Here is a 12,028-nt window from a genome sequence, read left to right as displayed (position 1 = left end):
ATAAGGAGTGATAATGATGCAATTATTTGTATATATGCACATTTTACTGCAAATGTATGATTAATTAATCAACATATATTTAATGAAGGACACGAAAGAAAGTGTTAAAGCGGATGAATGCATTGAACTGTTTTATATTTAAATGTCAAGGTTAACACGATGTTCCGTCCCAAGTTCACCGCTAATTATATATAACAATGCGTATACGCTGCAAGTGACTGAGATTATTTTTAAATGTCACTTTATTTTTATATTAATTTACACACTAAACGATTGCAAGTAGTAAAAAACTAAGGCACTATTTCGATAAATATCGGATGCACAAGTAATTTTTTCAATATATTAATTTGGCAACTCAGACAAGTACTTGCAGTATCAACTTGTGTATCAAGCATCGTAAACAATTAAAAATAAATTGGCAAGAAAGTAATTTCACAAATAGATAGCGTTATGATTGTTTTGAATGATTGTCAATATAATATTTTGTCATTTGAAAGCTTCATTTAGAAAATATTTGCAGCTATTAGTTTAGGATCAAAATTTTAACAGGACCGCAAAAACGAATATTTTCGACATATTTAATTTTTTTATTTTCGTAAGGCAAGAAAGCTACTGAGGCTTACAAAGAGATATGTGAAGTCCAAGGACCCAAACGAGCAATTTAGATGTTTTCTGTCAAATACTAATGAAACTAGAGGAAGCAATCAAAGAAAAATGGCCAAAATTGTGTTTCACCACAAGAATGACGTTGATAACTTGTAGCAGCATCATAATAATATTTATTTCGAAGTTTGAAAAACTCTTCAGTAAAGAGTTGCAGTAAAGCTTTCACTAATTATGATGACCTGAAATCGCACCAGAAGTTCTATGTGTGCGGAATTATAAAGTTGCCGAAAAGATAGCAAAAGGTCATCGGACAAAATGGAAAAGATATAATTGATTTAAATTATTCTTTGTATACAAAAAAAAGGAATTTTAGTTTACATTAAAAAACTGCAATTATTCCTATCATTATTGTATTGTCAGAAACATTTGCTAAATTGTAGCTTTTAAACTTAAAAAAATCGTTAATTTTAATGTTCAAATGCAAATTTAGATAATTTTAGTCTGTCCTCAGTACTTTCAATATGATTTTTTATGAAAAATTCATAAATTAAAACCTAATGTTTTTTTAAAATTATGATTTGTAAGGACATAACATCAACAATTAATTCAGCATAATATAAAGAAGCTTTGGTATTTTCATTAACATCAATATATATTCTACAATTTTGTAGATATTGGTATGTATATTTACACTAAGTTATGCCGAAATATCAATGGGGAGAGAACATCTGTTAGTCTTATGCGATTGCACGAGGGTGAATTTCGCAATGTGCTTTTGGAATGGGGGAAACTGTTCAGCCATTCCAAAAAAAAAAAGAATTCATTGTAGAATTTTGTGTAAAACTGTAATTAATGTTTCCAATGACAAAATCACTATTCATATTGATTACTTTAAATTATACATTTATTATGTAACAAAATTATTATTTTATATATGAAAATGATCGTTCTATATAATCAAGTCTATTATTGTGCGGTTTTAAAGTCCATTATCCGCACTATTGCTGTATTTAGTTTCTCTATTAGTACGATATTAAAAAGTTATTGAAACTTCAATAAAATCAATATCTTTATATCAAATGATACTAGAATTAACTTCAGTTTCGGAATATGAATCATTAAGTTAACATTAATAGATTAATTTACTTTTGTAAATGATCACACTGTTTAGAAAGCGTAGACTAAATACTCATTTTATTAGGAAATGTATTTAATTATAGTTTAAACTCTGTAATTAATACAAATAATTTTTCTTTTATTATTCATTATGTTATTCTGTGTATTCAAAAAAAAAAGAAATAATTTAAGAAGTTTTCTTATAAATTAAAGTGTTATATTGATTAATTAGTGAATACATTTACTACATTTTACGTTTTAGGTAAGGTAAGGTAATTTCGTTTTAACCTTAAGGTAAACCTTACATAAAACTTTCCAAATATCATGGCTATGTGTCCAAAACGAATGCCAACAACTTGTGCGTATGTTGAATTTGCAATGCACGACTCGAGAAATGAGTTCGAGAACTTCATCAAATAAGGAATCTTCTGAGCAAACATTCACTCAGATTCAATTGCAAAGGCGTCCCTTAAATACTTTCATCCAATTAACACGATGAGCAAGGTGAATCTTGCCCTGGGGATGAAGGAGCAAGTGAACTTTATGGGGGAAGAGTGAAATAAGGGAAGGGACTACTCCACCTACACCGTTTACGTAATTCCATCCATTCCTGCCCTCCTTCCAGCAAAGCCAATCTTTTTTAATTCGCGATGGCAAATGGATGTTTATGGCCGTCCTTGCGGCGCATCCTAATCATTGCGAATGGAGGGATGCGACGTCCGTTCTACCACGGACGCAGACGCGTGCAATTTCAATTGTGCCTTTTAGAACAAAGACGAGGTGATTTGTATCATCGAATCCAGAAGGGCCCACGCGTTGTAAACAGAGATTACACGAAGGAAAAAAAACGAGCGCAGGGAAAACGGTCACGATTACAAGTGCAGCTCCTTTAATAATTCATTCCCCTCGTGCAGGTAATAAATAAAAGTCGGTGAGTCATGCAGATTACGTTGCAGGACCACAGGATTGTCCCGGAAAATGTGGGGTGGCTATGTGTGCTGCTGCACCAGGGATGGAGACTTGTGCGTGCACCGTTGGGGGAGGACGAAGGACTCAGGTCTTGAGCTTGGGGTTGGGGTGCATAATAAAGTTAAAGCGGTTCCCATTTACTTTCGATTGATGGTGCGAGTTTCACGCCAAAACGCCTTTCGGACGATTTGCGTCCTCTGCATCTCTCTCTCTCAACTTTGCATGATATTAAACGCTACATTTAACTTCAAAATGTGGACTTCATTATATTTCATGCACTTACAACTATAGTTGATAATCATAACCAGTGGTGCTTCGTCCATTGGAGCCACCTATATTTGTGTAAATAGCCCAATAATTCATAATACAATTAAAAAAATTGAAACATTGGCCTCATCTTTCTATTATTTTCTAATATTTCTATTTTAATCAGGAATAGAAAATAATAACTGAAAAAATATTGCCACTTCACATAACTTATTGATGTATCACAACGAAATGACAAACAAGCAACAAAATTAATGTGATGACAAATTAAATTGTATAAATAGCAAATAAATTCGAACTGATTACAGTATAAAATGAGGAGTAGTATCAACTTCCTATTATTATTAAATATTTTAGGACATTCATAATAATTATATTTTTTAATATATATAATAAAACGATAAATTACTGTTAAGATTACTTTTGTTAATAACTTTTAATAACTAATTTTTTCTAATTCATATTACTTAATGCTCAAGAGAAATGTTATCATTGATGTAATAGTAATCTTTATTTGTTAAATTTAATCAAACAGTACTAATAAATTACTAATAGTTTTAAGGTACAGTAAAGTGCTGCCTCGATACACGCTTATTTGGTATAACGCGGTTTTCTGCTTCCTCAGAATCTATGATAGTTTGAGACGCAGATGAGCAAGATTAAGGAGTTACTGCAAGTTTCTGGTGAGGGCCTTACCAACGATGACATTAAAGAACTGACAGAACAAGGAACTCAAGAACGCGAAAAGTGTGCTAATTTTTGTGTTGTATAAAACATATATTATAATGCAATTATCCCTATTTGCTAGATGTTAAAATGTACACAAATAACGCAGTTTCGTTTAGCGCTGTCTTCAGAAACGCTAAACGAGGTCTTACTGTACTTTATTATAATTATACTTTTGTAATCCTAATTATGTAAATCTTAAGTAGATCACATTTACCATATATTGATATTGTCATATTGGTATGTTAAATTTAGTAGAATATAAATAATAACATAAGCTACTTCTTAAATAAATATATTTTCAACATCTTTATTATGTAATGCTCAAGAAAATGTTAATTTAAACAATGTTTTTACATGGTAATAATCGTTCTTGCAGTCGGGATTACGACTTGTTAGATTTAGTAAAAGAGTAGAATATTAAATGTTCCCTAGTTTTAAACAAAGCTGTGGAGTCCATTTGCCCGATGTGTTATTCCATTTCTATTTAATTCAAATCTTGCGTTAATTTTGGGACACCCTATAAAAACTTTAATTATAAATTGATATTATGTTAAGTTATAATATCAATTATATTGACGACGTAAAGTAATATTTTATTATAGATCATGCAGTGGAATAATTTGTTCTAATTTGGTCTAAATGATCATTGTTTTAAAAGATATAAGCAACTTAAACATATAAAATAGAAGCAGCAAATTTGATAGTTTAACTAAGAAAAACTTGTACATTACATAAATAGTTGAAACTCATAATATTTTAATTGTTTAGTGTAGTGAATGTTCTTTCAAAAGACACTTTAATGTAAAGGAAACCTTTAACAACATACATAAAATGTAGCTGGTTTATTTCAATTTCATTCGATAGAAAACCACTTGAAATAGCCAATATGTATTTGTGACGCAAGTAAATAAATTTCATCCGAAATTAAACGAAGCAATGTTAGCAGCAGCAGCAATTTATTTGGCGTTGAATTGTAAACACGCACACAAACACACACATTTTCTTCCAGCAAGAATGAATGTATTTCGGGAAACATGTAAACATTCAACTGGACAATTGTTTACAAAAAAAAAGAGATAAAAAGTAATTACATCTACAGAAGAACGCAAACAATTTCCACATTTTTGTTGTTATAGTTTGTATTTAAGGTTGTTCATGGAAAGCTGCTGATGATTTCCCTAGTCGGTAATTCTTTGCTGTTTTGAGAACTGAATTTTGTTGATATATACGGTTGAAATATCGCAGAAACAAACCGCTCTAAAAATACACGCGCAATTTAATTCCAGCAAACTAATATAAATATTAAACTGTTTATAATGTGTGTGCAGTAAATATTGCAGCATCTGGTTATTAGAACATAAAAATAAAAGGAGAAAATTACAAACAAAAAAAACTTTAATGTAAATAATATTATTATAACGGGAAGCGAAAAGCAGAAGATAAAATTAAATTCGTTCAAAAATATAATTGTCGTAGTTCTTGATACTTTTTAAAACCATTGAATTGAATGTATTTTTTTTTATAGAAATATGATAATACATATAATACAAAATTTAGTTTATATTCGAAATGTTCCAAATGTTCAAATAGAAAGTCAGTTTTCTTACTGTCGTAACATATTTGTTTATGTTCAATTGTTACTTTTAAGTGCCACTCAAATAAATGTAAAATTGTCATAAGAATATAAAAATATTCTTAGTTTTCTGTATTTATTTATCCAATTTATGGACTAAAATAAAATAATAAAAATAAACACAATTAACCCAAATTGACTCTAATGCGTTTCTTTTTTATAAAAGTTTCATAAAAATATACATAGATATATTTTTTAACTAATGAAATGTAATTTGTTTTCTATTTGTTACTTCTCAGTTTCATTAAAAGTACTGTAGAATTTTCATAGTTTTTCGTAGTTTTCTGACAGAAAACGCATTTTTTCAGATTGTAATTATACATTTTCTATTACAATAAAAGAAATGTAAAATTGTAATAAAAATATACATAGATTTGGGTTTTTAACAGACGTAATGTAATTTGTTGATGTTCCAATTGTAATTTTTCAATACTAAAATAGTAATGTAAAAACTTCATAAAATATACAAAAGAAAAAGAAGTTTAAAGTGAAATTTGTTATGTTACAACATAACACAAATACTATTGTAATAAAGTTATTATGTCAGGACTTACCAAATTAAATGCATAATGAAGAGGAAGAGTCCCGGAACGACGAGGTCATCGGATCCGACGCTCCAGCGTCGCCTGAAAACCACTATTCCAGGCATATTGAAATCGTTTCTTCTCTAATGATCTTCCTTTAAGATAAATCCAACACTATTCCAATCAATCTTCATTGTGTTGATGCTGAAAAAAATATACATAAACAAATATTAAAGAAATTGTTTGCTTATTCACTTAAATTTAATATACAGTCGCTTAACGAGCAAGAAAAATGACTCCAAAATGAAACGCATTATCGTATATTACATTAGTTTATATGGAGAAAATTGTTTCACTTTACGAGTAAAAATCCGTTGAACGGATTATGCTCGTTAAGCGATGTTCCACTGTATATATTCCACTTTATATTTTCTTTTTTAAGATGAAAGTATAGTTTATGAGAATATTTTTTATTCAAGTGTGGAAAATAATATCATTTAAATGATCTCAATTTTCATGTTGATACGTAATGACTCTTTCTAATACATTTCTGGCTCCAAATTTGTTATTTATTTACGAATATTTTATTTAGGCTGGTTTATTGTTTGTTGTGTGTTCTCCTAATCCCGTGTTAACAATTTTTGTGCTTTCTAACAATAAATCGTCTGGAAATATAACAAAATTCTATAATTTGCCCTGAGTATGTAGCCATTTTTTAAAATTCTTTATAATCTACAACAAAAATAAATTAGAAAATAAATAAAAACTCAGAAATTATAAATATTTTAAAACAACCACTACAAGTTGGCCCACCTCTGTGTTTAAAAATTTGTCAACAAAAATATTTCATAACCTTCTTGAAATTATACAAATATAATGAGGCAAAGAAACGTCTGAGAAATTAATCACGTTTAAATATAAATCAGTTTCAATTATTAAATAACATGTAATATCAAACAAAGTATATCAAAAACAACAAATTCTACATGCTTTCCCTGTATCGATTAGTTTAGTTTTTCTTTGTGAAGCATCCACAGCTAGTGAATAATAGATGTACATTGAACGACATTTATCCAATTAATAAATAGTCAACAAAATTAAACTGAAACGTGTAATGTCCAAGAATAAAATGTTCTAACAGTTCTAAATATTGTTGATAGTTTTCATGATATACAATATCAACATAACGAAATCTAGATGCTTTTAGTGTATAAATCAGAACTGAAACGTTTTGCTTCTTAGGAATATGTAAAAATACAATAAAAAGTCAAAGTGACGTACGAGAAATAAATGATCTAAACATCATACAAAGTGTATCTATAGAATAAAAACTTCATGCTTTTCTTTATTGATTAGTTGTCTATTTAATTATAATGCAGCAAGCAAAGGCTTCTTCGTTGGAAAAAAATACGCGATGACTACATCAAAGTACAAACAAATACTGTTTCGACACAAAATGTTGCCATTTTTATCGACTTTTTTATACAAAAAATAAAGTAAAGATAAACTTTTCAAAAAGTCTATAAGTTATCTTCATATTGTTGTATCTAGGGATGAAATGTCTTTGAACACTGTGGTCTCTTAATGTCTTAGTCGGGTGTTGTGTCCAACCATTATTATTGTAATTGTTATTATTAGTATAGTGTATTAACGAACTAGAGACATCCAAAGCGTCTCTTAGTCGCATTATTATATAAACATAAGCATGGCATAAAGGAATCTCTATCGTGATCCCAGTTCGATAAACTTTAATATAAACAAATGCATAGGAATTTGTTCCGGTCTTATAATAAACAAAACCACCAAAGCCGATTCTCGTGGGAACGTTTAATCATCAATTTATACAAACCCTACTCTCGATCACAGCTCCCATTCCGTATTAATAAGAATTAACTTCGTAAGTAGAATAAGTATTTAGAATTAGTGTCAGTAAAACCTTCAAAGTCTTAGTCAACCTATCTTTATCAAACTAAAAACTACATTGTTTTGGAAAGGGACCCCAAGAGTACCAAATAATATAATAAAGTTATGTAAAACCAATTGAATTATTTTATTCCTACAACTGAGACTGTGTCCAGAATTCCATCCATGGGACACGACATTATAAATATATGTTTGTTAGTTATTTTCTTGAATTTTTAACTTAGACAAATACTAAAACAATAATTATCAAAAGTATCGTCTTATGCATAAATTTTTTAGTTTAAAAGTAAATATTTTTTCTCGCAGTATGGTTGGTAATAAAATAGTTATAACTAAATACACGTGATAAGAGTGTTGACAAGTATACATTATAATTAAATAATCAATGATAATGAAACGGTTGGTCATAATAATTTACCAATTGAATCACATATCTGTCATGAGTCACATTTCATAAGAAATTTTTTAGTTCGAAGACGAATGTTTATTCTACCGCTTTCAAGAAATTATTTGTCATTTTTTATATTTCTATGTGTAGATAAATTCTACACTTTTCAGAATTTAATAATCTTATTTATTCATTTGAATTATTTTTTATAAAATATATTTTTTATTCATTAACTTGTTACATGAATTATTTTGTTTTGTTTATTATCATAACACTGTCCAATAAATATATTATATAAATAATTATTATCAGAAAATAGTTCTTTTATTATTATTACAACATTTATTTATTCAAACTGATATTCTGTGTTCAATTCTTTTTTTATTTATTTATAAAAATAAACTCTTCGCAATGTAGTACATTTAGAAGAAATCTTATCACTCGATGTTTGTTCTTTCTGTGTACATTCATTCTGCACATTTAAACATCGAGCATTCTAATTCTTATCTTATTGAACATATTTGCTCATGTTTTCAATATTTCAACATTTATACCTTCTTATCCCCCTTCCATGTTATTTATACGTATTTATAAACAATATTTTTAAACATTCTAATAGTTTTAACATATAATAATCGATTTATTAACTAAAAACTAAACATATTGATAATTTCTCCATTATTTGAAAATATATACTTTTTTTACAATCTATTCCTGTGAACATTAAGTCAATCTTATAACAGTTGATATTTGCTTTTGGTAAAATTTAGAATTAAAATTTTACCAATAATTTAGTTATTGTAATTATTTTCAATAAATATGACTTAAACTCCAATTATGGATTATATTCATTGAATATTTAAACAGTTTCTGATAAATTTTGTAACTTAAATCTGTCAATCTATCATTTATATAATTAAAATATAGGTATCGGTTCCACTAATAACCCGGACTAATCGAGGAATTAAATTCATACACAAAAAATGAACAGCACAAAAAGAGATTTCACTGTTTCCATATTTTGTATATTCTATTCGTTTTAAACCGGTAGAAAAGTTGATATACGAAAAAGGTTGTTTTTCAGGTAAAATTATTGTAGATTTTTTTTTTAAATTTAGGAACTAAACATCTAAAGAAATTAAATCATGTTAGGGTTAGGGAACAAAAATGGAAATAAATTATTGTTAATTGTAAACCGATGTAATGGAGTTGTAGCTTTTAACATTTTCTTTACAATTGTCTATTATATCGTATACTTTTAGTATTATATTATAATTGAAACAAATAATGCAGATATATTTTTTTTTTGGACGTGTGTTAAAAAATACAAATATTTCATTAATTTATATCAAACCAAATATATATACTCAAAAATTCATTTGTAAATAATTAATTAAGTTTTGTGTAAAGTAAACCATTAGAAAAAGCTACTTCATCTATAATATTATCATCTGATGCACATCCAGCAAGTGCATGCATATCACACTTCACCTGAAAGTAAACTTAATACTGGAATGGCAACAAAAAATGGAGAGTGAAGGTCAATGAATCGAAAAGAGTCACCTTCACCGTGAAAACGGACTCCTGCCCACTGATAACTCTCAACCGAAATATAATACTGGCGGCTAATAAATTTAAATATCTGGGTATGCATCTAGATAGAAGATTGACCTGGAAAGATCACATCCAAGCAAAAATTCGATTTTAAGATCAGAAAACTCTACTGGCTATTATGGGAAGATTCGGCAAATTCGAAAGAAAACAAGCTGCTGATTTATAAAGTAATTGTAAAACCTGTCTGGAGATTTCACGAGGATCTTCAAATGGAAACAGCGGAGGAATCAATTATGAAGAACAATAGTCGATACCAAAATAGGCTAGACCAGGGGTCGACAACGCGGTGCACCAAGTTGCCCGAGGCGTCCGTAGTTGTAATAAATATTTTTAGTAAAAAAAAATCTTATTTTAACTTCGCTATTTTAACAATTGTGAATTTTAGCGACATCTAGCATTTAACGCACGAGTGACGGATGTCACTGAAAACTTTGCTTTTGTAAAATTGCACTATGGTGGCGAGGTCAACGAGTCAGCGTTTCTCAAACTTTTTGGTCCGCATTTAAAACCAAATTCTGCGATTCCCCGAAGAATGGGTATGTTTAGAAAAACATCCTGGATTGATGTGACCCCCAAATACTTGTGAATCACTGTTGAACGGCGGAGCCATAAAATCTTTGACGTTTGTTAAATAAATACGAAATAATGAAACACATCAGTTTTTCAATAAACAGTTGAAAAATCTTTATCCGTAAAGATCTATTCCCATTATCCTCGTATACTCTGTTAAGCAACGACGTGCTACACTTCATATTCGTGAACTAGATAAACTTGGTGATTTCAAGAATTTTTTATCTCGAGTTGTGATTATTTAATTTCTTTGTTTTTATTAAATGTTATTATTGAATAACAATTTTGTTTCATTTATTATAAATAAAAACACTGGATGCTTCAATTCAAGTCCAGTGATTGCTAAAAAAAACTAACTAGAGTGATATTTCATTAGTACACATAAAAATAATACAATTTTTCAAAAAAATTCAGAAATTAGAAAGAAAAAAATTCTAAACCGAAACGTAACTTAACTGAACAACAGAGTTTATTTATCAGACAAATAAATATCACAATTAAGAATAGCTAATTCTGCTTATTTAAAAATTTCTTACTTATTAGTAAAAGAAACTGCAGAAACCACTGATATGGTTTCGCAATTCGTTTTTAAAATTGACAAATTTTACGTTCCAATTTCAATGTTAAATCACTCATTATCGTAATAAAACAGATTATGTTAGAAATGCAAGTGAATTTGTCATTCTACTATAATCTGCACGTGATTAATGTGTGTTAGGAGTAATCCCGACGGTATTTAATTTCACATAGTCTACAGGTAGGTAGGTGTTGGATGATATGAAATATGCGAGACGTCTTTCCTTCGGGGACAAATAAAATTGCTACAATATGTTAACATCCGTTATTACTCGTTATCTGCATACCGTTGAAACATTAAAGATTACAGATAACAAGATTATCATAATCAATTATATAATAGATTTTCTTATAAAAAATTAACTAAATAAAAGTATTTCATTTTGTATGCATCATTAGTATTTGTATATCTTTTATGGAAAACATAAAAAAAAAACTTTAAAATATTCAATTTATATATTTAGCAAAATATATTTAAAACCTTAATTCCAATTTTAAAATTCCTTAAAAAGATAAAAAAAAAACAAATTGAATAAACGTATTTTAAACTTACATTATTTTAGTTAAGCATTGTTTGTGTGCCCAAGTAATCGTGTTATTTAATATTCAGCGTAAGTTGTAAACAAAACTCTCTAGCCTCTTCCGTATCTGAAATCCAATACCGCTTCGCATTTTCCATTTAAAAGATCCGTCGGCATTTGTGTATTTTGAAGTAAACACTTATTCCCAACATTAGTATAAGAAAATATATTCGGACTACTTCACAGTACTGCAATTGCCTGTCTATATATATTTTTTCAAACTAAAATCAAAATAATTATACAGTGGAACCTCGCTTAACGAGCAAAATGAATTGTAAGAAAAATGATTCGCTTAACGAGCGACGTTTCGCATAACGAGTGACGATGAGAAGAGAAGTCCAGCATTACGCACTTGCTGCATCATTTTTAAAACTTGTGTATTTTCGAATATGTTTCACTATACGAGTAAAAGTCCGGAAATTTTTGGTACGGATTAAACTCGTTAAGCGAGGGTCCACTGTATATTTTTGAATTAAGACTTACTGCTGATGAATTATCAATTTTGGAGATACATCAAATACTTAAAAATAAA

At 28.7% G+C, this 12,028-nt stretch overlaps 1 long non-coding RNA gene across 1 annotated transcript in view; it reads right to left on the bottom strand.

Annotated features, from left to right (window-relative positions):
- Positions 1-5,879: 5,879 nt before the first annotated feature.
- LOC108564012 overlaps positions 5,880-12,028 on the bottom strand; it is a 33,494-nt gene continuing 27,345 nt past the window's right edge. The window contains exon 3 of the long non-coding RNA XR_001891118.1: positions 5,880-6,048. This is a non-coding gene — a long non-coding RNA (uncharacterized LOC108564012). The remainder of the gene's footprint in view (positions 6,049-12,028) is intronic.

This window comes from Nicrophorus vespilloides, unplaced genomic scaffold (genome assembly GCF_001412225.1).
Source record: "Nicrophorus vespilloides isolate i.1.1-1 unplaced genomic scaffold, Nicve_v1.0, whole genome shotgun sequence".
Classification (NCBI taxonomy): Eukaryota; Metazoa; Arthropoda; class Insecta; order Coleoptera; family Silphidae; genus Nicrophorus; species Nicrophorus vespilloides.
Note: the sequence above shows the minus strand (reverse complement) of the source record. Positions and strands in the feature narration are given on the sequence as shown.